We start from the raw sequence: 27,837 nt of genomic DNA, 5'->3' as shown, positions 1-27,837 counted from the left end.
TTTTTTGGAAATGGAGAGTTTTAGGGAGACATGCTAAGGTACCTGTGTGGGGTCTGCTTTTTTCATGGAGCAGGCTAGGAAACAAGGAGAAAAAAGGTCAATGTTCGCTTCTCCACAAGGCCTCAGAGCAGAGCAAGAATAGCATTGAGTGGAGCGAAGGTAAAATCATAACAAGAGAAAAGAAGCCAATGTCTTTCTCAATGTCTTCCCTCCCCCCTTCCAACCCATAAACACATATACACACACACGTTGTGGGAGAGGTCCTTCCTGAGAGTTTAAATGCCAGGATTGTATCCAAGACACGATTTTATTTTCGTCTAAAGGGATATAGCTGGGAGGACTGCCCATTTTCCTTAACAACATGGTAATGAGGTACTTAAAGAAAAGCTCATGGTGGGGTCCACAGAGGTGACCAGGGATGTTGAAAGCAGAGTTATCAGATTCAAGACCCAGGGGTGTCAGGCAGGGATTTGTAATAGGCCAAGTCAGAGGCCAGGAGGTCAAACAGCCAAAGATGTGTCAGAGAGAGAGAAACCCTGTTGGCATTGAGTGGTTGACCAAATGTATAAGAGAATGTTGTTGGTGCAAGTGGGAGACAAAGAAATAATACAATTTGTCTTCTAAAAGATAGGATATAGGACTTCTTCCTGAGCTGTTAAATTTAATATGCTGCTCTAGGCATGTAGAGAGTCCATTGAGAGGAAAAGATCAGATCAGGAAGGACTTAAGAACCTTGTCCAAATTTGAGTTAAATCTAACAAAAACATCAGCAAATATTCATAGGCCTTTTTCTTACTAGATCACAATGAAAAACTTAAACCGTAAGCTTTCTAATTTTTTGACTCAACTTTTTTACTCTATAATATAAAAATAATTCTTCTAATTAAACGTTTCTAAAAGAGGTGATATTTGCATGAGCACTTAGTAGCCTTTGAATATGGAGAATATTTATTTTGCTTTTAAATTCTAGTCTAACAGAACAATTTATAAAACTGCTAAAAGCATTTACAGGATTATGTTTGGGCAAAAGACATTTGATGATTATTGAAGTGGTTTTAAGAGAGGTATGTAATTGAGAATATAGGCCACTCAGCACATTATGAAAAAAAGATTAGAGTTCAGAGCCACTTGCCAATCATTTCCAGTAATTTGAATCTCTAACTTGAACTTTCCGCACCCCTGAGACATAATTATCATTGTAAAAGATTAAGTAATTAAATTATTTGTTTACTTATTTTAAAGAGAGAGCTCGAGCAAGTGGGGGTGGTGTGGAGAGACAGAAGGAGAGGGAGAGGGAGAATCTCAAGCAGACTCCGCACCCAGCACACCCAACTCAGAGCCCACCTTGGGGCTCAATCTCACAACCCTGAGATCATGACCTGAGCCGAAACCAAGAGTCAGATGCTTAACCCACTGAGCCACCCAGGTGCCCTAAAAGATTATTTTAAATTTGACAAAAAAAGAGAGAACATACCTCATTGTACAGTCATTGATTTTCATTATGTGAAAAATAAAAATATGTATTAAAAAAAGACAATTATATCAAAGTGCCACTGTTGTGTTTATTTATGCGATGTGGTATGATCTTTCCTCTTTCTTCTGTTTTCTAAATTTTGGAATTTCTTCTATGACTTAAATAACAATCATAGGATCAGAGAGAAGTAGCCATGTCATTATGCCTAGCCATGTCAATCACCTGGAAAAAAATCAAGATTTATACCAACACAGTAGTTTCTTTTCTCAAGTCTGTTGGGACAGCTGAACAAATGAAAGGAAATCCTACACCTGAATGTGTTTGTATGTTGTCACATAGGTTAACCATCAAGTTCACTTGGGCCTCAGTGCCTGGCACTAGTCCGGTTTTCTTCTTATTTTCCTTCCATTGTCCTATGAGCATTTCAGTCCTCCACTCTTCCCAAACCCTCCTTGTTCTCAACAATTTGTCTCACCTCATTTTTAACTGAAAAAAGAAAAAAAAGGGGGGGGAAGGTCATTTGGCAAGAACAGGATCATCTTTCCCCCTATGTCCACGCTAGCCACCCAAATTTGACCCCCTCCTATCTCAAAGACTGGCTCTTTCTCCTGTGCCCTAGATGCAATCTCTGCCTACTCCTTTAGGGACTTTCCCTCCCTTGTTGATGTATTTAAATCTTTCTATCTCTATAATGTTTTTCTCACAAGTCTTTAGATATACTGTCTAAACACGTCCCCAATTCAAAATGCCCCATGCCTACGAGCCACATTAACTCCATAAAATTATCTTTTCCCAGAGTCATCAATGATCTTCTTGTTGGAAATCATCTGAAAAGTTCTAAAATTATACTCAATCTCTTTTGCAGCATTTAAAGCACTAACTAGGTCCTTCATCTTGAAAGATTTTCTGCCCTTGGCTTCCATGACATACAGCTTCCCTGTTTTCCTTCCAGACCTCTGGCTTCTCCCATTCAGTATGCTTTTTCTCTTCCTTTAATCTTCCCTTAAGTGTAAATGTCCTGGGGTTTTTGTTCTCTTCTTTTTATACCTTTTTATATTTTTCCCAGGAAATCTCACTCACCACTATAGATTTGATTAATGTCTTTAAATCAGTTTATTTTTGATTGCTCCCTATATATCCACTATTCCACCTTACCCTAAAAATATTTTTGTACACACCAGAGGCACAGAATGGGACAGCATATCCTGCAACTCAGCAAACATCCAACTGGGTAGGTTTATGCTAGTCATCCCATGAGAAGGGACAGAGAAACGGAGATCTTTCACTGGTACCCTAAGAAAGCATCCTCTCTTGCCCCATGCCTCCAAGGAGATTGAAAAGATTATACTTTCTGCTGGAAAGTCCCTTGTTGGAAAATCCAACCATGAGACTGTCTAGTGTCGTTTGTTCCCAGACATGAGCAGCGCCTACAATAAATGGTCCCTGGAACAAGAAAAGGTCTCAACAGGTACAGCACCTTCATGTTATTCATTAACTTACTTAATGAATATTAAATGCCCTCAAAAATGTTTACAATCAAGTGGGAGAACACATATTCAACCAGTAATTACACAGATAATTATTTAATTATATTCTATTAACTGCTCTGAAGGAAAAGTACAGGATGTTGAGAGTATATAACAGGGAATCTTGCATAACTGTGGCATCAGAAAAGCCTTCCTGAAAAAAATGTCATTTGATTGAGAAATGGAGGGTGAGTGGGAGTTAGTTAAGCAAAATTGATGGGGAAAGATGGCATGAAGCTTAATCAGCTATAAAAATTAAAAGTAGATCAGTGTGTCTAGAGTTTATTGACAAAAGAGAAGAAAGGGTAAAGAAGGAGCTTTATAGGTAGGCTTGAAACAGATCTTGAAGAAGCCTGTTAATAACGTTGGATCTTATCCTGTAAGCAATGGGAAGCCATTTGAAAGATTTAAATCAAGATTGGCCTTATTTGAATTTTTTAAATGCAGATTTCAGATTTTTTGGTTACCAATACCAACTAAAATATTAGTATTTTAATTCATAAAAATGCAGACCAAATTCCAGGAATACATTTACTGTAGCCTTGTGTCTTCTATTTAAATCATACTCAGTTGAATGCACAGCTCACCATTACTTCCTCCATGAAGCCTTCCTTGAACATTTTAGGGCTCAGTGACCTACATCTTCACGAATTCTTAGAGACATTGCAACGGTATAATCTCCTGCCGCAATGTTAGCTCTAAGAGAACAGGGATTCCTGTCTGCTATGTGCACTGGTATATCCTAATCACATGAAACAGGGCCTGGCCATGGCTGGTGCTCAGTAGATATTTGTTGAATGGAAGAATGTACTGCTTTAGTGAGGTTTTGGGATTCAGAGCTTGGAATATCCCTTTATGGAATGAGTTATATTAATTTATTACTAAGCATAGAGTGGCTGAAAAAAAAACTTAAATTCTAGCAAACTTAAATAAGTATGTTTATTTACTTAAGATAAAAATGTTTAGGTCAAGGGGGTAAGATGGTGGAGGAGTAGGGGACTCCATTTCAACCAGTCCCCTGAATTTAGCTGGATATCTACCAAACCATTCTGAACACCCACGAAATCAGCCTGAGATGTAATATCTATCTAGATCTCTACAAGCAGAAAATCCGCAGTTGCCAGTTATGAAGGACAGAGTAGTGATTCTGCAGGTGGATATTGGAAGATAAACAGAAGGGGTAGGGAGCTGCCATAAGCTGGCCCCTGGACCATGATTTAACACCCGAGTGCAAAAGCGTCCTGCCCCGGCAGACCCGCAGAGCGGTAGTGGCAGGTTGGGAAGGGCCTGGTAACAGCACTCAAAGAGGATCCAGGAGCAGAGGGGGTGCATTTACGTACCCAGGGAGGCTGCTCGAGTGGACCTGCATCCATGGATCTGGGGCCGGTGGCCACCACCTGCATAGACCGGATCACTTACAGTTTTAGAAGCACAAAGGGCAGTGACAAGGGGGAGCCTGAGTCACCACTGAGAGGGCTGCCGGAGGTGTGCACCACCCATGGGAGGCTGGGGATTTCACAGAAAGGGAGACTGTGTGTTCTGGAGAGTTCAGAGAAAGGGAGACTGTGTTCTGGAGAGTTCAGAGAAGAGCAGACTGTGACTTCTCTGCCCGGGGCAGAGGTCTCGGTGCAGACATTTTTCTTGCCTCTGACCTTCCAAAATGGCATGAAAAGCCACCAGAGAACAAAAGCCACCAGACAACAAAAGCCAAAAGTCCCGGCTTGCACGGAGCCCAGCCCCTGATAGGGGGCAGGGCAACTCTGCTCAAACAGGGTTGCCTGCAAAACGGCGAGCAAGCCCCTCCCCCAGAAAACAAGCTGGAAGAACAAGAGGATGACAGCCCTATAAAACTAGGATTTTAGGGTCCCCATAAAACTGTAAAACCCCAACACCAGGGGAGAATAGTTTATTGAGCTCCAGGTGCTGCCTCACAGCTTGTGTATTTCTCAGACACAGCTTTTTTTTTTCTTTTTATTCTTTCTCATGTTTCTTCTGTTTTTTTCTTTTTACCTATTTCTCATTTCAACTAGATGTTTAATAAAACATATTTCATAGCAGCTTTCTAACTTGTACTTTTTCACCCACACACACATTATAGGTAGATGATAGATAGATGATAGATAGATAGATAGATAGATAGATAGATAGATAGATATAAGCTTCAATGTAGTCCTTTTTTCCCTATTCAATATTACCTTTATATATATACCAGTTTTATTTTCTCTGTAACTCTGAGAAGTAGTGTCTTCTAACAAAGAGAACAAAATACACCCCGGAAGAACTGAAACACCCTACCTTGCCCACATTGAGAGATTATAGTCAACTCCTTACCCCCCCCTTTTAAAAATTTAATCTTTAAATTTTTTTTTAATGTTTTAATTTTATAAATTTTATTCTTGGGTTTCATTTTGGTTGTTTTTTTGGTGGTGGCTTCCAACCACTCTGAATTTTCTCAGAGTGCATCTTGCCTGAATTGTGGTTGATATTTTAGACTCTGTATATCCCCTCAACCACCCTTCAACAGAATGACTAGGAAGAAGAACTCCCAACAAAGAAAAGAACCGGAGAAAATGGCTTCTCTTGCAGACCTAATGGTTATGGATATAAGCAAAATGTCAGAAATAGACTTCAGGGTAACAATTATGAAGTCAATAGCTAGGCTTGAGAAATCGATTAGTGGCAATATAGACTCTCTAAGGGCAGAAATGAGAGCTAATCAGGCTGAACTTAAAAATGCTATGAATGAGATGCAGTCTAAACTGGATACTCTAACGGCCAGGTTTACAAATGAGGCAGAAGAGATCTAGAAGATAAACTGATAGAAAGGAACAGGAGGAGGCCTGAGACAAACAGCTTAAAATCCATGAGAACAGACTTAGAGAGATTAATGACACCATTAAGCATTCCAATGTCAGAATTATTGGGATCCCTGAGGGGGTGGATAGAGAGAGAGAGGACTAGAAAGTATATTTGAGCAAATCAAAGCCAAGAACTTCCCTAATCTGGTGAATGAAATGAGCATTCATGTCCTAGAGGCAGAGAGGACCCTTCCCAAGATCAAGGAGAACGGACCAATGCCCTGGCATGTAATAGTAAAATTTGCAAATCTTAGAACCAAGGAAGACATCTTGAGAGCAGCTAGGGGGGTGAGATTTCTTATGTACAGAGGGAGGAACATCAGAACAACATCAGACCTGTCCACAGACACCTGACAAGCCAGAAAGGGCTGGCAAGACATATTCAATGTACTAAATGAGAAGAACATGCAGCCAAGAATACTTTATCTAGCAAGGCTGTCATTCAGAATGGATGGAAAGATAAAGAGCCTCTAGGACCAGCAGAAAATGAAAGAATATGTGACCACCAAGCCAGCCCTGCAAGAAATACTCAGGACGATTCTATAAAAGAAGAAAGACCCCAAGAGTAATATAGGCCAGAAATTTACAGAGATAATCCATAGAAACGGGGACTGTACAGACAATAGGATGGCAATAAATACATATCTTTCTGTAGTAACTCTCAATGTGAATGGCCTAAATGCTCCTATGAAACAGCACAGGGTTGCAGATTAGATACAAAGACAGGACCCATCATATGCTGCCTACAAGAGACTCATTTTGAACCTGAAGTCACCTCCAGACTGAAAGTGAGGGGATGGAGAACAATTTATCATGCCAACAGATCTCAAAAGAAAGCTGGGGTAGCAATGCTTATATTAGACAAATTAGAATTTGAACCAAGACTGTAATAAGAGATCCAGAGGGACACTATATCATTCTTAAAGGGTCTATCCAACAAGAAAATCTAACAATTGTAAGTATCTATGCCCCCAACCTGGGAGCAGCCAACTATATAAGCCAGGTGTTAACCAAAATAAAGAATTAGATTGACAATAATACATCAATAGTAGAAGATTTTAACACTCCACTCTCAGCGTTGGACAGATCTTCTAAACAGAAGTTCAACAAGAAACAAGAGCTTTGAATGACACATTGGACCAGATGGACTTCATAGATGTATACAGAACATTCCACCCTAAAACAACAGAATACTCATTCTTCTCGAATGCACACAGAACTTTCTCCAAAATAGACCACATACTGGGTCACAAATCAGGTCTTAGCCAATAAAAAAGACTGAGATTATTCCCTGCATGTTATCAGACCACAATGCCTTGAAACTGGAGCTCAATCACAAGAAAAAAAAATTGGAAGGAATTCAAACTCTTGGAAGTTAAAGAGCATCCTGCTAAAGAATGATTGGGTCAAACAGGAAATTAAAGAAGAACTTAAACAATTCATGGAAACTAATGAGAATGAAAACACTTCAGTCCAAAATCTATGGGATACTGCAATGTGGTCCTAAGAGGGAAATACATAGCTATCCAAACATCTCTCAGAAAATTAGAAAAATCCCAATGCACAAGCTAACCTTATGCCTAAAGGAGCTGGAGAAAGAACAGCAAATAAAACCTAAACCAAGTAGGAGAAGAGAAATAATGAGGATTAGAGAAGAGATCAATGAAATAGAAACCAGAAAAACAGTAGAACAGATCAATGAAACTAGAAAACCAGTTCTTTGAAAGAATTAATAAGATCAATAAACCACTGGCCAAACTTATCCAGAAGAAGAGAGAAAGGACCCAAATTAGTAAAATCATGAACAAAAGGGGAGAGATCATGACTAAAACCAAGGAAATAGAAACAATTATTAGAAATTATTACCAGCAACTATATGCCAACAAATTAAGCAACCTGGAAGAAATGGATACCTTCCTGGAAACTTACAAACTACCAACACTGAAATAGGAAGAAATAAACAATCTGAATAGACCAATAACCAGAAAAAATTGAAGCAGTGATCAAAAACATCCCAAAAAACAAAAGTCCAGGGCCAGATAGCTTCCCAGGGGAATTCTACCCAACATTTAAAGAAGAAATAATACCTAATCCACTGAAGCTCTTCCAAAAAAATAGAAACAGAAGGAAAACTTCCAAACTCTTTCTATGAGGCAGCATTATCCCAAAATCAGACAAAGACCCCATCAAAAGGAGAATTACAGACCAATATCCCTGATGAACACAGATGCCAAAATACTTAGCAAGATCCTAGCTAATAGGATGCAGCAGTACATTAAAAGGATTATTCACTATGACCAAGTGGGTTTTATTCCTGGGATGCAAGGGTGGTTCAACATTCACAAATCAATCAATATAATAGAGCACCTCAGTAAAAGAAAAGACAACCATAGGATCCTCTCAACTGATGCAGAAAAAGCATCTGACAAAATACAACATTCGTTCCTGATTAAAAATTCTTAAGTAGGGATAGAGATAACATTCCTCAATATCATAAAAAACATCTATGAAAAGCCCACAGCGAATATCATCCTCAGTGGGGAAAAGCTTAAGGTCAGGAACACGACAGGGATACCCACTCTCACCACAATTGTTCAACATAGTGCTAGAAGTCCTAGCCTCAGCAATCAAACAATAAAAAGAAATCAAAGGCATCCAAATTGGGAAAGAAGAAGTCAAACGCTCCCTCTTCACAGATGACATGATATGTGGAAAAGCCGAAAGAATCCACCCCAAATTACTAGAACTCATACAGCAATTCAGCAATGTGACAGGATACAAAATCAATGCACAGAAATCAATTGCTTTCCTATACACTAATAATGTGACTGTAGAAAGAGAAATTAAGAAATCAATTCCATTCACAATAGCAACAAAAACCTTAAGATACCTAGTAATAAACCTAACCAAAGATTAAAGGATCTATGCTCTAGAAACTATAGAACACTTACGAAAGAAATTGAGGAAGACACAAAAAGATGGAAAAACATTCCATGCTCATGGATTGGAAGGATATACATTGGTAAATGTCTATCCTGCCCAGAGCAATTTACACTTTCAATGCCATCCCTATCAAAACACCAACAGCATTTTCACAGAGCTGGAACAAACAATCTTAAAATTTGTATGGAACCAGAGAAGACCCCGAATCGCCAAGGGAATGATGACAAAGAAAAACAAAGCTGGAGACATCATGTTGCCTGACTTCAAGCTATATTACAAAGCTGTGATCACCAAGACAGTTTGATATTGGAAAAAAAAAAAAAAAAAAAAAAAAAAAAAGACACATAGACCAATGGAACAGAATAGAAACTCCAGAAATGGACTCAACTCTATGGTCAACTAATCTTTAACAAATCCAGAAAAAATATCCAGTGGAAAAAGACAGTCTCTTCAATAAGTGGTGCTGGGAAAATTGGACAGCTACATATAGAAGAATAAAACTGGACCATTCCTGTACAACATACACAAAGATAAACTCAAAATGGATGAAAGACCTCAATATGAGACAGGAATCCATCAAAATCTTAGAGGAGAACATAGGCAGTAACCTCTTCAACTTCAGCCACCGCAACTTCTTTCATGACACATCTCCAAAGGCAAGGGAAATAAAAGCAAAATGAACTTTTGGGACTTCATCAAGATAAAATATTTCTGCCCAGCTAAGGAAACAGTCAACAAAACTAAGAGGCAGCCCACGGAATGGGAGAAGATATTTGCAAATGACATTTAAGATGAAGGGCTGATATCCAAGATACATAAAGAACTTCTCAAACTCAACAGTCAAAAAACAAATAACCCAGTCAAAAAATGGGCAGAAGACATGAACGACACTTCTCCAAAGAAGACCTACAAATGGCTAACAGACACATGAAAAAATCCTCAACATCATTAGCCATCAAGGAAATAGAAATCAAAACCACAGTGAGATACCACCTTACACCAGTTAGAATGTCAAAAATTAACAAAACAGGAAACAGCAAATGTTGGTGAGGATGTGGAGAAAGGGGAACTCTTACACTGTTGGTGGGAATGCAAGCTGGCATAGCCACTCTGGAAAACTGTATGGAGGCTTCTCAAGACATTAAAAACAGAGCTACCCTATGACCTAGCAATTGCACAACTAGGTATTTACCCCAAAGATACAGATGTAGTGAAAAGAAGGGGCACATGCACCCCAATGTTCATAGCAGCAATGTCCACAATAGCCAAACTGAGGAAGGAGCCGAGATGCCCTTCAACAGATGAATGGATAAAGAAGATGTGGCACATATATACAATGGAATATTATTCAGGCATCAGAAAGGATGAATACCCATCATTTGCACTGATATGGATGGAACTGGAAGGGTTTATGTGAAGTGAAGTAAGTCAAGCAGAGAAAGACAATTATCATATGGTTTCTCTCATATGTGGAACATAAGCAATAGCATGGAGGACCATAGGGGAAGGGAGGGAAATCTGAAGGGGAGAAATCAGAGAGGGAGACAAACCATGAGAGACTATGGACCCCAGGAAACAAACTGAGGGTTTTGGGGGGGAAGAGGTAAGAGGTTCATGGGTATTAAGGGGCAGGTATTGTGATGAGCACTGGGTGTTATATGTAACTACTGAACCATTGAGCACTACATCAAAAACTAACGATCTGCTGTACAGGGGCTACCTGAGCGTGATAACAGAAGATATAAATGTGTATATCTTCATAAATGTTCTACTTTACATTAAATTTATATATATTTATATAGAATGAAATTATACATATATGTTAAATATATAAATATATTTAAAGCAAAACATTTTTGAAGACATAAACTCAAAATTTGGAGGAAATGCTGAACAATCAGATTCCAAGAAATACAGGAAATAGGATATCTCCGGCGGTGTCAACCTCAGAAACCCTCAGAAGGTCTTTTTAGGGCCCTGCCTACTGTGCTTGTGTGATTTCACTTGAGATTTAGATTTTAAGAGATGTTAATTGATGCAGTTTGAAAAACACATATTGCTTGCCCCTCTACTCCTTTGAATTTTGGATGAAGGATGGACAATTTCCAAAAGAAAGAGAAAGTTGCCATTAACAGACACCAAAAACCTGACAAGGGGACATCTGCAAAAACTAACACATGTCCAAAACATTCACTTTACCATGATCTAGAGTCTCTTCCTTTAGTCACGTGCTATAATAGACAATAGGATATTGTCTTTGGTTCAAGAAAACTTAGAACTATAGGGAACTATTATCAAAGAATAAGTATTTATAATTGGGGCACCTAGGTGGCTCAGTTGGTTAAGTATCTGCCTTCAGCTCAGGTCATGATCCCTAGGTCCTGGGATCGAGTCCCACATCAGGCTCCCTGCTCAGCGGGAAGCCTGCTTCTCCCTCTCCCTCTGCCGCTCCCCCTGCTTGTGCTTGCTCACCCTCCCTGTCTCTCTCTTGCTCTGTGTCAAATAAATAAACAAAATCTTTAAAAAAGAGTATTTATAACTAATAATTTATTTGTAATTTTATATTATTTATATTAAAATGTAGATCAATGTGATGGATTCCAAAAATGGCCACAAATTTTTTCTGTCCATAGATCCATGTCATTGCAATTTGACTTTACAGATCTTCCCATCAAAGGGTGTAATCTATTTTTCACCTTTGATTTGGGCATTAGTGAAGGAGGCATGAGCAGCAGAAGCTTGACAAGCACTTGTGTATTGTAGTTTGTCCAACTGAACAAGCACACAGAGCAAGTCAGGTCAAAGATGATAGCTCACACAGATAAGAAATAAGCCAAGCCACAGCAGCTGAGGCCAGCCTGGGTTAGCTCCAGACACCTGAGTAAGGCCTAGACTCCAACCAGTGAAGCCCAAACAAAATTTCATGAGCCAAATAAATGTTTGTTGCTTTAAAACACTAACCTTTGGTGTGATTTGCCATGAAGCAAAATCCAACAGACATAGTCAGTAAATTACATGTTTAAGCTTAAGGAAAAAAATGAACAAAAGGAAGTAGAGCAAATCCGGACTTAACCATGTGTGTTGTCTCTCTTCCTTGTTTGATCCCCCCCCTTTTTTGAGAGAGAGAGAAAGTATGATGGAGGGGGTTTTGGGGGGGCAGCCTAGAGGGAGAGGGAGAGAGAATCTTAAGCAGGTGTGGAGCCTGAGGCAGGGCTCAATTTGACAACCTCAAGATCATGACCTGAGCCCGAGATCATGACCTGAGCTGAAATCAAGGGTCAGATACTTAACTGACTGAGCCACCCAGGTACCCCATGTTTGACCCTTTGAAGTGATCTTTAAGTCAATATAATATGTAATAGTAAGCAAATTCTAAATTAACCTATTACTCTCCTTTTGTTATTCATTCTTAGTAAGAGAGCCATAATATCTTAGATTTCATGTAATTCAATTCTTTTGTTTTCAGAGTAACTCGTACCTGTTTGGTTCTAGGTTATGTTATTGGTTGGTGTATTTGTTTTGTTTTAATTTACAAAATGAAAAAAGAGGAGCTGTACTTCTTCAGTGATCTTTAAAAAAAAACAAAACAAAACCTTTCCAGATCTTCCTCCCATACTTCTTTCTAGGTGCAGTCCTCCATCTGAAAAAACAAAAAGCGAATTTTCTTTTTCAGGCTCTCTTTTGCCTTTCACCTTTCATTGTGATCATCTTTGATGATATTCTCAGTTGTTCACAATCAAGTTTACCTGATGAGCACTCCCGGTCCCGCTCACAGTTTATTATAGCCCATGGAAAATTCTTTCCTCTTGTAACAACTCAGCTTTCCTCCTGTTGTGAATGAAAATTAGCAAGTCACATAACAAAGTTAATATTGAACACAACATTTGATGAAGACCGAAGTCCAGCAGATCTAACTTCAAATCCCAGCTTTATAACTTAAAGACTTTGGGCACATTATTTAACATTTCCATTCCTAATTTTTCTCATTTGCAAAATGAGTTATAAGTTATAATTTATAGGATTGTTAAGAGTACATTACTATTTATAAAAGTATTTTGATAATGCTTGATGTAATAAGGTTCTTAATAGAGGTGTTTTGTTGTGGTTTTCATTTGTTTAGTATTTATCCAAGTACATTGATTCCAAGTTATTTACTGGTCATCCAGAAAAGATGAAGACAAGCCTATAATGCTAGCATTAATTACAGTTATATAAGTTTATGTTGTTATATATATAGTTATATCTTATTATAGTAAGAAGATGAAGCATGTGTAACACTTCAAAATATTCAAAGCACTTTTATTGTTTTATCTCAGTTAAACCTAAAAATAATCCTATGAAGTGGTTATTATCAGCCCCCATTTAATACTCTAGGAGGGTAAAATTTGTGAGTTTAAATGTTTTAAATTCACACATCTTTGGAGTGGACAAAACTCAAACAGAGATCCATTCGGCTCCCAATTCTGTGTTCTTTGCCCAGTAGCATGCTGGGACATCCTCTACTACCACAAAAAAAGTTCTCACTCGTTGGAATAATCTGGAAGGTAACCCTGAAAACCACCGTATAAACCACCAGTCAGCCCTCACTTAACTTATAACTCAACTGATTAGGTAGAAGCCTTGGGTCTTCTAAACTGTCCCCAGAGATGCTGATGCCACATCAAAATCGTGGAAAAGGCTTTGAAGAGTATACGATATTTATCATATCACACCATACCATACCAGATCATATTTGTTTCTCTAGAAATACTGGTGAAAATACTACAAAAGAAATAAGATAATTCTTGACCTTTGCTTTCCTGAAACAGATCCAGAAAGACAAAAAGTCTTCTAGAATGAAAAATAGTACTCATGGAAAAACTCAACATTCATTTAAAAATTGCTCCTTTGTTCATCATAGGACTTTATTCAGATGTGCATCTTAAGCTATATAACTTATGTTATTTAAAGTACTCTATAACCTTCAAATGCACTAAAGAAAGAAAACTGGAGAGGACTGCAATTTCATTTCATTGTGTAATAGCTTGTCTCAGAATCAGGGTCTATTAATCTATTCCTAAACTTACTCCATCTTTGTATTCTAATGTAACTTAATAAAATATTCTTGATCAATGAATATATAGTATTTCATTTTGAGAAACAGAAAGTCATTATTGAATCATATGACAAAAATGTCATATTAGGAAAAACAACATGTGTCACTTCAGATTGCTTAAAAATCCATGATGAAAGCAAATTTTTACTGTGGCAGAACATCAAGAACTGTTGCCAGAAGTGATCAGTGTAGTAAGTGACAGTAGACACTGATTGGACAAGTTCCAATCATTTCAATAATACTTTATTGTGTAACAAGCACCTCTGTCATTAACATGCCCTACATGTCAAGGAAAATATTCTCATCTAGCATTGTATGCTCTGATTTACAAGTTCTATTACAAATTTCTTAGTGTTGATTATTTTTTAGTCCACAGAAATTTGATTAGATTTTTTAATGAGCTGCATATTTGTTAAAAAGAGAATGTTTTAATATTTTTTCTCATTAGCACAGCAAGCAATAACAGGGAATATATCCAGAATGCCAGAATGTCTTTGGGTTTTGTGTTAAATGTTAAAACGTAAACTCTTTTAAATGGCCCCATAAAGCTAATAAAAGGAGATGATTGATTCCAGGGTTGGGGCAAGGAAGGTACAAGATGTGCCTGGAACCCTTTGTGTCCCAGAAATTAAACTGCCACTTTGGCAATCTGAGATATTTTAATTATCTCAGTAAATAAGGACAGTAAAATCAAATAAAATAGGAAACGATGGGTCCACATGGCGATAGGTAGAGGAGAGTAAAGGACTCTTCCTTAGAGTCAAACAAGAAGCAGTAACCTTGAAAAGGATCCTGGAGTTGTAAAATGGTCATTTTGCTTCTATTGTAGTATACACTGGTTTGGGCAAAAATAATCAATGGATAGATATGGAGGCAGGGGGTAGGGGATGATTTGATAAAGAACATCAGTGTTTGCATGGTTTCACAGTGTCTCTCCACATATTGTTTATTAGCTTCAAGGCAGAAATTAATAACTACATAGTGAGGAAACCAGACAACCCACTGACCAGTGATCAAAAAACATCACCAAAGAGCGTAGGTAAGGCATCGTGTGCCTCCAGATACAACACCCTGGAAAAGACACAACATCACTTCTGTGGCATTCTGGCCAGGAAGGCTTTACCTAAATCTAATATGAGGAAATATCAAACAATTCAAAATTCAGGAATATTCTATGAAATAACTTGCCGGTATTTCTTCAAATACCACTGTCATTGGCTGGAGAACTCTTCCAGAGACATGACAACTTCCTGCAATGTGTGACCTAGACTGGTCTTGCACTAAAGGAAAAAAAATACTCCGAACTTTATGAGAAAATTGTCAATTGTAATACAGATTGTGCGTTTGATAAAACTATTATATCAAAGCTCAATTTACTGAATTTGTTAACTGTACTGTGTTAATTTATTTAAATTTTTCTTATAACTTTTGTATAAATCTGAAAAGATTTTAGTTTATTTTATTATTTTTTAAAGATCCATCCATTTACTTTAGAGAGAGAGAGAGAGAGCATGTGGGGCAAAAGGAGAGGGAGAAAGAAAGAAGCAGACTCCTCGCGGAGCGTGGAGCTTGAAGCAGGGCTCAATCCCACCACCTGAGATCATGACCCAGCTGAAATCAAGAAACAGATGTCCAACTGACTTAGCCACCCAGGCACCCCAAATTTGAAAATATTTTAAAATAAAAAGTTAAAAAAAGAAAAGAACGTATGAGAAATATACTACATTATTCTATTCCAATAATTCACAGCACTCTATTATAGATTATGTAGATAACCTATAGATATATTCATAGAACAATAAACATTGCAAACAAATTAGCAGAAAACCAAATCACTTACTTTTCAAAATAAGAAAGAAGAAAAGGAAACCAAATCACTTACTGATGTAAATCAGTTACCTTTTAAAAAATATATTGGCTTTATTTCCTTCATCGTGATCTAATGTATTTGTGATATGTATTTTCCCACTTTCTTTAGGTCTTATACATCTGCTTCCATTCTAATTTCAATTATTTTAAAAACTAGTATTGCAAGTTACACGTGTAACTGTTTCAATTAATTAAAAAATGGACAATACTGGAAAGGTGGGCCCCACTTCTAACTAAATCTCTAGTGTTAATAAATTACGTGCAGTAGAAATGTGGTCCAGTCTTTCAGGATTATTATCAATTGCAGGAAATAAAGTCTTTTTTTTAAGTTAGTATTCGCCACTATATTTATGTATTCTTTTATCTCCTGATTACTGAGAACAAAACAAGACCATTTTTATTGGTGAAAACCGGTTTTCTAAAACTACTGGACAGGCAGAATAATAATCGTTTTGCAAATGGCCTGGTTTTACACGTTTTTACGTATCCCAAACTGAACTCCATGCCATATTCTTGGACTTGCACAAAGATGTTTCTACTATACGCACTATTTATTCTGTTTCCTAAACTAGAAACCTTGGCACTTCCTTTTTCCCACATCCATCCAGTCAAACAACTTCTGGAAATATTACATCAGATCTACTCTTTATTCTGCCCCCATGAAACTGCTTATCAATTCCCAAACATCACAGGTTCCTTGTATAACTTTGTGTTTTTGTACATGCTATTACTTGCAAGGATCTTCCTTCTTTCCATCTGACCAATGACAACTTCTCTCCTCCTTCAAGTTCTGTCTCAGATGTTCTCATGAATAGTAGGTAACACTGTATTCTATGCTCCCACAGCAATTCTGTCATTGTTGTGGTATTCTGCTTTCATAATTTGTCTTTCTATATGCCTGTGAAATCCTTCAGAACAGGAAACATAACTTAAACATCTTTGTATCTCATCCAGGATGTGGAAGGTACACCATATAAGGCACATATTTAATAAATCTGGAATGAATGAATGTAAGAAGGCACACAAACAAACAAATGAATGAATGAATAACAGTAGAATGAAATTTAAAAGCTAACCTCCCCTATGCCACTATGAGGGCATAGGGGAGGAGTTAAGAAATTTAGGAAATAAGAGCTAGCAATCTTTGTCCATTTCAAATTTACAGAATATCGATATATGTGTGTATTGTTCTTGTTTTTGAATAGCAGTTCCCTGAGGTCTGGAAGATGAGTTCTTAGATCAAACTTAGGAATGACTCAATTCAATGGAGAAAGAAGCCTGACAGTCTTGGTTTACCAAGCAAAGCCCATCAGCCAGGTCCCGGCAGGAAAGGCCTTCCTCACAGAGATGATACCCCTCTTGCTCAGCAACTCACTGTAAGCTGCCTTTTGGCCAATAGCAATTTCTAGTTTTCATACATTTTTATAGCGCAGACAACCTGTCTCTGTCTTTTATCTTTCCTTGCCTACCACTGTGAGTCATGTACTGAAGAATTTCGTGTCCTTATTCTGTATAAAATCCTACAACTTCACCTTGGTTCATGGGACAGCCTTTTATCTCTATCAACACCTAATCTGGTCTCTTTCTCTAAAATAAGGGAGAGGAATGCCAATGATCCAGAAGCTTCTTTCTAGCTCTAAAAGTCTGTGATTCTAATATTAATAATGGTAATATCAGGTTATGCTGGTAACACAAGTTAGCTGGTGAGTTGCCAGCTAAAAATCACTAGTCTGTACCATGGATGAAGGACTCTGAGATTGATAGTGACGTAATGACTCAAGATAACTTTGATGGTGGTTGAGCTGAGAGAAGCCATGCTCCTAGTGAGCCACCTGGCTGAAGTAGACAGCTGTGTCAGAAATAAGCTGTGTGCCCGGCTTGACTGCTGGAGACTAGGCCTCTCAAATGTCCTTGAGTTAACGTGGACAACAAAACTAACATATCCTAAATAGCTCCTATGTCTCCTAGTCTCAGTTTTTATAGATGTAAAAATAGAAGAACATTGTGGATTAGATCCTCCTCCGGAGAAAAGGGGTAGGAGTTTGTCATCCGCTTTGTGTGAGGGAAGCAGCAGGATAACTGATAGGCCCATTATGTATAGCCAGGTGGTGGTGATATCATGCTGGTAATTTGAGCTGTATAAGAAAGGGGCACTTTTCATTTCTGACTAAGTTCTGGATCATATTTAAAGGATATCAAGCACCCAAATGAAAAAAGACAACTTTATGTGATAAATGAAGGGGAAAATGAATGAATGCCTATTGGCTTGATGTTATACAGGCAAAAGAGTTCTCTATTTGACAGAGCGTCACACATCAACAGGGAGCATTATTGACATTACACACATGTGGTCTCAGGCTTTGTCAGAGATGAACCACTCATAGGTAATTATGAGCTTTGGGAGATAGTGTGGTGAACTGTTTGTCTGTGACAAGGGTGGCACTGCCCTTCCCCTCCTGCTAGAAAGTTCCACCTAAAACTTGTTAGCATGCAGTCACTGTGATGCAGTACACACTTGTCCTGCCAATTAGTCTGTGCATGAGGGGTTTCTGGCTGCACGATGGCTCCGAAACATCACATTCTTGGTCATGGAAATAGCTACAGCATCGCAAAAATGTGTGATACTCTCCACCCCACACTATAGTTAGTGCCTTGTATTCCTTATTCAGTCACATTGAAGTGTCCAGAGATTTCTTGGCCCTATAAAGTGTGTGCTCTCATTCAAAGACAATTTCTGGCTTGTCTCTGTCCTCTTTTCACAAAAGGTATTTCAAGTAATTTATCTCATTAGTTCTAGTGGAGAACAGAATATTAAAATTTGTCTGATGTGTTGAATTAAATTATAAGAGACGTGTTATTAGGGGGCGCCTGGGTGGCTCAGTCGTTGGGCATCTGCCTTCGGCTCAGGGCGTGATCCTGGCGTTCTGGGATCGAGCCCCACATCAGGCTCCTCTGCTGGGAGCCTGCTTCTTCCTCTCCTACTCCCCCTGCTTGTGGTCCCTCTATCTCTAGCTGTCTCTCTCTGTCAAATAAATAAATAAAATCTTTAAAAAAAATAAGAGAGGTGTTATTAGTACATTTTTATATAATGGAAATATTAAATAAGTTAGGAATATGTTTTCTGCTGTATATGCCTTTCTACAACATCTTAAAAAAACTGACCAATTCAAGTTTCTTCTCCGTTTTCAACAATGTATGCCACTGGTGACATCAGAATGCAGCTCTTAGAAATATTGCTTTATTCATTTTCCTTTGCTTCATACGGGAAATTCCTAGTTAACTGGTAATTTATAAACGCTGAGAATTAATTTTAAGTGAGCTTTTAAGTTTTTTAAAGAAACCAAAAGCAGGGGTCCTGGCTGACTCAGTCCGTAGAGCATGTGACTCTTGATCTTGGGGTCATGAGTTCAAGCCCCACATTGGGTGTAGAGCTTACTTAAAAATAATAATAATAAAATAAAATAAAAAAGAACCTAAAACACAAACTAAATAAAGGCACATGGTAGAAAGAGCATGATATTTAAAATCAGATATGTCTGGCTTTGAATTCTAAGCTTGCTCCTTACTAGGAATGGGAGGGATTATTTCATTATTTCACTTCTAGGAAACTCTGTTTCATCATTTTTGAAATGTTAAAATACTTTGTATGGGTATAATCTTTTTGAAGATTTAATGTAATAGACTGTCAGGCACCTAGCACAGTCAGCCACAGACCAGGCACCAGTAAATATTTGTTCCCCACCTACTTTCTTCTTAGTAGCCTTAGATTTTGTTAAAAGAAATCTCTCTATCCCTTTTAATTTCTACATCCAGTGGGATGTTAGATTTTACCCATTATTTCATTGAGTTCCAAAGTATTTCACAAAAAAAACTGGTTTGGAGCAGGGTGCCAAGGAGTTGCCCCTAGAGAACATTGGGTCATCATTCTGTTGAGAACTGCCTCTGGACCAGTTCACAAACGGAACTGAACCTAGGGCTTCTACTTGCACAGTCCTATCGAGTAGCTGTACAATATGGAGAATGAGAGACAATTAGAATACCTCTAACTGGGAACATTACCAGAGGCTTTCCCTGCAAAGTTGTTGTTATTCTTTTCTGGCCAATAGCTCGGTAAAACCAATTTATTAATACTTAATTGCCTTATTAAGTGAGAACGTGTTTCAAAAGTTATTCATTCAGCCTTCCATACCATATGTTCTTTGTACAAATTTGCCCTTAATTTACCTTTGACCTGGAGAAGATAGAATATGAAACATGTTGTTTGTCTAAACAGATACACTCAGCACTGTAGGGAAAGAGTAGTCATGAGCCTCCCAACAGAATGGAGAGAGAGCGGTAGAAGAGAAACTATTACTATTCTTTCTGCTGTTACCACTATTCTTTTTGCTTCATTTTGTTTTGTAACCAACTGTTCTTGATGCAATTCAGAGAATAAGACAGGCTGGCTGTTGCAGTAATCCATCATGTCAATGCAGGACGCAAGACCTCTCTGTAGGACTTCACAATTAACTCCTAACGCTCTGATCACTTTCCTGAACAACAGGGGGAGCTCTAACTCACTCTGAAGGAAATTCTCTTTCAAGTGTATTTACATCCATTGAATGGGCATAGAAAATAAAAATCTATAAATCCAAAAATATCTGTATGTGATATAAAACTTATATGGAAAATGATCATTTCACAGTTTTCTGCCAAATTATAGCTAATTTGTACCCATGGGATAGGGCACACTAACAAGCCGAAGTAATTATATTTAATTTAATAGGGGTAAAAAAGTTGAAAATGTTGCTTGCTTTTGAATGTTGTATCTTGAGATGTTGCTTAAAACCTGAGCATTACAGGGGCGCCCGGGTGGCTCAGTCAGTTAAGTGGCTGACTTTGGCTCCGGTCATGGTTTCAGGGTCCTGGGATTGAGCCCTGTGCAGAGCCCCACGTTGGGCTCCGCAGGCAGCGGGGAGTCTGCTTCTCCCTCTCCCTCTGCCTCTTCCCTGGCACAAGCTTGCTCACTCTCTCTCTTTTTCAAGTAACTAAATAAAATCCTTAAAATAAAATATGAGTATTATACGAAAGCTAATAACTCCTTTCTATTAGGTAACGGGACTGATGCAATGCCAAGCTGTACAGACTAGTAGCCCCTAGGTTATGACCATAGCCAAAACTATTTGATCCAAAGATGTATTCTAGAGCCAAACTGGGGTAGTGTAAACCCTGACAGTTGGGTATTTTTCTTTCTTTGTGTAATGCAGCTGCCTGGTTTAAGCTTTGTTCGCTGAGGCATCCACTTCAAAGATGTATCCACTTCAAAGATGGCTATCTCAAATAAACACACTGCTAACCATACAACTAGATAATGAATCAGGCCACCTACCCACCCTGAGCCTCCTTTATTTTAGAGACCTTGGTTGATTTCAATAACTAACCATTTGGGCCACTTTTTATTTGTTTGTTTGTTTGTTTTGCTTCCCACGCTTTAAATTCCCACTCTTCTCTTTTAAATTCACCAAATAGTAAGCTTGTGAAACTCTAGGCCTCCACCCCTAACCCCAATAAAACCAGAATCCCAGGTCCATCCCATACATTCTCTCTCCCTTTCCCTCTTTCGCTCTCCAACCTCACTGTGTGACCCGAAGTGTGCCATCGGGACTTGCCAGTCCTAACATCTTTTTCAAAGTTTCCTGATGGTTATTGCTGAAGGGGTTTTGCAGTCATGATGAGAACCAAGGACTGGTCCAGCCAGAACATAGTTAATTATTAGGCTGAGCCTGGCACAAAACAATTGGCACAGTCAGCAGGACTGCATGCTTGCCCTTGCAATTAACTGAGGGGAATGTCCTGAACCTGCAGCTTGCTACTAACAACCCAACTCAAGTGGGAATCACCATCTGGGAAAGAACCATCTCTTGCTGGGAGCCTGTCATGCTGCTGTGTACTTTGGCATGTTGCCCCTGTTGTGCATTGTCTGCCCAAAGGGTTGATTGCCATAATAATCCAACAATTTCTCCCAGAGTGGCGTGATCAAGGCCACATGGTCTAATGAGAATAAGAACTATCTAATAAGACCACTAATTATAAAAGCTTTAATTGGTGATTAATGTCCATGAGAGTCTTCCATGCCTCAAGGCCAAGGACAGCTAAGGAAGGTAGCCTGGATTGCTAGTCTATTGTCACCACCTATGGAAAGGCTCTGGGCTAAAGGCACAGGAAAGGGTTTCCTTTAAGGGGAATAGAAGAACTTTACCTGTGACTACTGAGTCAGTGGGCTGTACCGAGACTATGTGTCCTAACCCAGAAGAGTGAAAATAATCCTGCACCTGGAAACCACTGGCACAACCAGAGGAAAAGTAAAACAGAGGTTTATGGTCCCTGTTTCACCACTTCACCCAGCACTGTCACTCTTTGTCCCCTGATCCAATGGAATATTGTGGGTCTAATCTCTGGCACAGTGTTGATAAGAAAAGCTTAATGGGCAAATATAAATGTTCTGAACCTCTGGTGCTAGTGCCTCCTGAGAGCCCTGTGGAGGTGTGCCAGCTCCTTAATGAAGCGGAACCTCACAGGAGCTTCCTGGGTGTTGTAGTGCCAGGGCATGAAAACGTGCTAAATCTCGGCTATTGCAGTCCCGAGGGCCCGAGGCTTTTCCCAGAGCCCATGTTTGTATTCTGGTAGCAGAGCAGACCTCAGTTCTAGAGAGGTTAGCAGGGATGCTCTGGAAAGTGGCCACCTACAAGGGAGCATCAGTCAAAATTTTCTGATAACCATAAATAGAAATAAGGCAACAGAAGAAAATCAAGAAGTAGGAAGTAAGATAAAAAACTATTTCTTAACTGAAATTCAAATTTTTCTTAAAGATTTTATGCAGCAGGAAGGAGGTGAGGAGCTACCTGGCCTTTGTGGGGTTTTGTTCAATTGGTTGGGAACGGTCTCTGAACCTTTGCCCATGGCTGCCAAAATGTGTCCACCGGCCGGGATCTCTTAAAGACCCTAAAATCCATAGCCTCCTTAAAGATCTACCCAGGCTATATGCTCATTTCCTCCAACATACCAGAGCTCCTCAATCCCCTCCACTTTCCTCTGAAAGGGGCAGAGCTAAGCAACATGCCTCAAGAAGTGTCCGAGCCAGCAAGGGAAAAGCTGACAGGGTTATTGAGGCTCTCCAGGGGCGAAGAAGGAGGAAAGGGAAAGGCAAAAGGCCCTAGGGCAATGTTTGGGCCCATCCTTCCATCACAGTCACTGCTAAGGCTCACAGTGCATGGAAGACATTAAGATGAGACCCATATCTTGTGCCACAAAACTGGCACCATCCAGTGGCACATTTCCATGACCACGGTGACTCAAAGGACACATTATTCATTTCTAACTCCGAAGAGGCCCCCTCTGACCCAGAAAACTATTTTCACAAGCTGTTCCTCCCAATAACAGGGCAGCACAATTACATCTTAGGGGACTGATATTCTATCTGGGTTTATTAGTCAAATAAACTCACTGATACCTGTTATAAAATTCTGGCTAGCTATGTTAATGTCTCATAAAAATTTTCATAAGTAATCTAGATAGGATTTTAGGAACAAGTAAATAAATATAAGTGTGATAAATGTTTTTAAGTGAAATTTTCAACAATAACGTTTTATGGTACATCTACTTAAATTGTTTCCTAAACCTCTTTGGTGATTTACGTCCTTAGAGTTTGGCTGGGTTAAGTTAAATGTTAAAAATTTACTGACTTATCTAGATCATCTCTAAATAAGATACAATATTAAAACAGTAATTGTCACACAAGTTTAAGTTGACCTCTTATGAGGAAATAAAGATATTTGGGTCTGACAGTAATAATGTCTATGCCATGCTGAGAAATTGTGCTATGAGGAAATGTACATTTCTGAAATTGCGAAATGTATTCATAAATTTGTCAATCTAAAGAGTGCTGCTGTAACAATTTACAGTTGCTTTCTGTGCTGGCCAAGTTCAGGCTGCCTCAAGATGGGCTACTATGACAAGAACATTATTTTGGTTAAAAGCAATCCACAGCCAGTAGATTCAGAAAAAAAGTTCTTTTCTCTCCCCACCAACTGCCTGCTTATACCAGGAAAGGAGCTATTAACAGAGACTACCCTTTACCTAAGAAGCTTAGCTACATAATAGGACAATCTTTGCTTTGCGAACATCTTTCATCTTCTTACTAATGGTCTTGCTTCCCTTTATTCTTAGACCACTACCCCTCACCTTAGTTCATATAAGCATCATGTTGCTTCGCTGTCATTGGAATTTCCATGTCTGTGGATTCCCCATATGTACACTATTACATCTGATTTTCTCCTGTTAATCTGTCTCATGTCAATTCGACTCTTGTCCAGCTAGAAGGACTTTGAAGGGCATAGGAAATTCTTCCTCCTCAACAGTTATTTTAATTATAAGTTACTTAGGAGACAACTTATGCAAGAAGGTCGCTTCCTTTGTCCCCCTGAAAGTGATGAGGGACAGGTGAGGTTCAGTGGGGTGAAGTCCGGAGCTGACGACCGAGAAAGAATTCTTGAGACAGAATTCTTGAGACGTCTTTGGTGCAAACTGGTGGTTTATTAAAGCATGGGGACAGGACCCGTGGGCAGAAAGAGCTGCTGCCCCAGGTTGTGAGGGGTGGCTGATTATATACCATGGGGTTGGGGGAGGAAAGAAAAAAGGGAGATTGAGAAAGGACTTTCATATGTTAAAGAAGACTCACAGGATACCAAGGCCTTGCCATTGTCAAGTCATGGCCCTTTACCCCTCTTGTAAGGCATTAACATGAAGATAGTCTGGAACTTCCTGGAGGCTGCAGACTACAAGGACATTCAATTGTATCTACATTCCCTTCTGGAAGCTAGTTTACAGACAGAGATGCTTTGTTCTTGTAGACTGCTAAGACATTTGTACACTAAAGGAGACTCAAGTCTTGCAGGATTGTGGTCTCTATAGGTCAACTATTTCTTTGTCCTTCAGGGCAGCCAGGAGTGCCCAAGGGATGCTGCGTACATCCCATGGTGGGTTGTGGGGCGTCTGTTACTGCTTTGTTCCCAGCCCGCCTTCTGCTCCTCATCATCTGCACATCCCTCATCAAAAGCAGGAAATATATCTCCCATGTAAAAGGTATCCTTCCTATACTAAGAAGTAAAAATTGATGAGGGAATGGAAGGCAAGCTGAAGACAAAGCAGAAGCTGACACCCTGCACCCCCCCCCACGGGAAGTATGTGACATTCCTCAGGCACTCCTGGCTGCCCTAAAGGGCAAAAAAACAGTTAACCTATAGATACCACAATCTTGCAAGACTTGAGTCTCCTTTACTTTACAAATGCCTTAGCAGTTTACAAGAACAAAGCAATCAGTAACCTAGCTTCCAAGAGGGAATGCATGTAGNTGTAGACACAGTTAAATTTCCTTACTACCTACAGCCCATTGACAAGTCCTTGAAACAGGCACGGTGACATTCCTCTAGGAATTCAGGTGCCTCAATGTTAATACTTTGCTAAGGGCAAAAGGCAGTCCTAGCCTGACCCCCTCCCCTCCACCAAGATCCTGTAAGTCTATTTTTATACGTAATGTATAAAAATTCCTTTGGAAACTTCCTTTATCTCTCACCCCGCCCCCCCCCAAGATACGTGTTGGCAATCATCCCCCAAGCATATGGCCCACCGATATACATCTGAAGGGTCTCATGACTCATGTTTCATTAGACAGTAATAAATGACCTTTTCCCAACAACAGCTAGCCCCCTCAAGGTCCTGGAAACCTTGCTTCCAAAATTCCTTAGAGCCTTACTCTATCCCTAACCCCCTCCCAACTTGAGGGTATATAATGGGCCATTCCTCACAACCCTGGGGCAGCAGCTCTTTCTGCCCATGGGTCCTGTCCCCATGCTTTAATAAACCACCATTTTGCACCAAAGACACCTCAAGAATTCTTTCTTGGTCATCGGCTCCGGACCCCACCCCACTGAACCTCATGTATATTCCCCAACCTCATCAAAAATCACCAGCGATAAGAGATGTTAAAGTTGAGAAAGCTTTAAAAACAAACCTTGTTACATTTTTATTAATCTACTACATCAGCCCAAATTCCACTTAAAATTTCTTGCTAATTAAAGCTCCCAAACACTTGTTTTGCTTATCCTATAAATTCCTCATAAATCTATTGTCTCTTTGTCTGAAATGTATAAAACTGCCTGCCTTGGTCCAATTTCATCATTGGGTCCAATTCATTATGGGGCCTCTGTGATCCCGATACTAATGAAATGTAAAAGGCTTTTATTTATCTTTAAAGTAATCTGCCTCAAAAACAAAGATTCTGTTTTATCAAAATAATTTTTTGTGCATCATTGTCTTTATCAGGTTTATTTATGAAAACTAAGTCTTCCCTACTAAGAGCTAAAGTTTTTTGCTTGGTTTTTTACAACTCTGTAACTTTCTGTATTTGCCTGCAAAGTCTTTAATTACCACTTTGTTGAACAGATAACTAAGTATTGTTTCCCAGTGACCTTTGATTCTTTTTAATCAAGTGTTTTAAAACCTTTTTTTTTTTTTACAAACTTCCCAATATTTCAAATTCTAAACGAAATATTTTTGAACTACTCTAACTGAAACTACCTTTAGGATTTTCCAGAGAGTTCCTAAAACACCTCAAAAGATTTGTTGTCTCTTCTTATAAAAAGAGAAACATTAAGCCAATTAGGCTTCTTTAACATCTTAAATTATGTGGGAATCATTGTCACATAAAAATAATGGAAAACTTGATGAAGGGGCACCTGGGTGGTTCAATCAGTTCAGCATCTGCCTTCAGCTCAGGTCAGGATCTCAGGATCCTGGGATGGAGCCCCAGGTAGGCTCTCTGCTCAGCAGGAAGTTTGCTTCTCCCTTTCCCTTTACCCCTCCCTCCCTGCTTGTGGTCCCTTTTCCCTCTCAAATAAATAAATAAAATCTATTTTTTAAAAGATCTTATTTATTTGAGAGAGAGAGACAGCGAGAGAGGGAACACAAGCAGGGGGAGTGGGAAAGGAAGAAGCAGGCTCCCAGCAGAGGAGCTGGATGCGGGGCTCATGCCCTGAGCCGAAGGCAGACGCTTAACGACTGAGCCACCCAGGCGCCCCATTAAATAAAATCTATTTTAAAAAATAATGGAAACCTTCTTTATGGCTATCCTTTTATGAATATATGTTATTAATATAAGTATCTTGGAAATTATATGAAATTTCTAAAAATCTGATATGTAATGTTATCACTCATAATTCCATTATTATCTTAAAATGTTGTGGGTCAAAGAAATAGCTGAATTTCCTTGTCAATTGCATTATAATGAATCTCACAAGATCTTTAACCATAGACATTTTTAAGACATTTGCCATTCACAGTTATTGTCTTACTCTGATGCTTTGGCAAAAGTGCTTGTCTTCAAGGAGATTCATGGAAAGAACTCTGATAAGTACAGGTTTCTTATAGTTTTCACTGATGAGGGTGCTTATAATTTTTATGATTTTTTGTTTGAAACATTGTTAATTCTTTCATGTTTTGTTTTTTACAGATTTCTCTTTAATTATCTATAATTTACAGCAATTTGGTAAAGTATATCTTTGTGAACAAAGATGAAACCATTACTTTTTCTCCCCACCTGATCCCAGAATTCAAAAATTCTCCATAAGTATTCTTATTTTAATGACAATATAGTTATTTGTATAAATTCAATAACAATTGTTCCCCTTGTAACAGGACACAATTAGAAGCATTGGTTAAATTCATAAGGCTTTGCATGGAATGTCATATTTGAGAAAAATGTGCATAGACTCAGATATGACCAGACATCTTTAAGGATCTAAGGTTGACTTTATGGAGCAGGGAAAGCCCCTTGGAAAAACCAGCCTGGGACCTTACTTACAGGGTTCCTGACAGCCTTATCAGATGAGTAAGGCAGGTCATTTCCTTGTGGGCCCAGGGAACTCAGGATATTTTGGAGAGCTCGGAAAGAGAAGACTTTATCCAAATCTTTAGGTATTGTCAGTGAAATCTGATGGCCAGTCCTTGGTGTGGCTTCTTTGATAGCTAGAAGTAGGG

General features: G+C 38.9%; 1 long non-coding RNA gene across 1 annotated transcript; it reads right to left on the bottom strand.

Moving 5' to 3' along the window:
• Nucleotides 1-265: 265 nt before the first annotated feature.
• LOC105241230 lies at nucleotides 266-27,837 on the bottom strand. The gene is made up of 4 exons (XR_002144287.2): nucleotides 27,662-27,837; nucleotides 12,548-12,629; nucleotides 12,280-12,441; nucleotides 266-1,960 (listed from the first exon to the last, which is right to left on the bottom strand). It is a non-coding gene; the product is annotated as an uncharacterized LOC105241230 (long non-coding RNA).

This window comes from Ailuropoda melanoleuca, chromosome 10 (assembly GCF_002007445.2).
Source record: "Ailuropoda melanoleuca isolate Jingjing chromosome 10, ASM200744v2, whole genome shotgun sequence".
Lineage (NCBI taxonomy): Eukaryota > Metazoa > Chordata > Mammalia > Carnivora > Ursidae > Ailuropoda > Ailuropoda melanoleuca.
The sequence above is the reverse complement of the archived record's forward strand: the minus strand, read 5'-3'. Positions and strand labels throughout refer to the sequence as shown.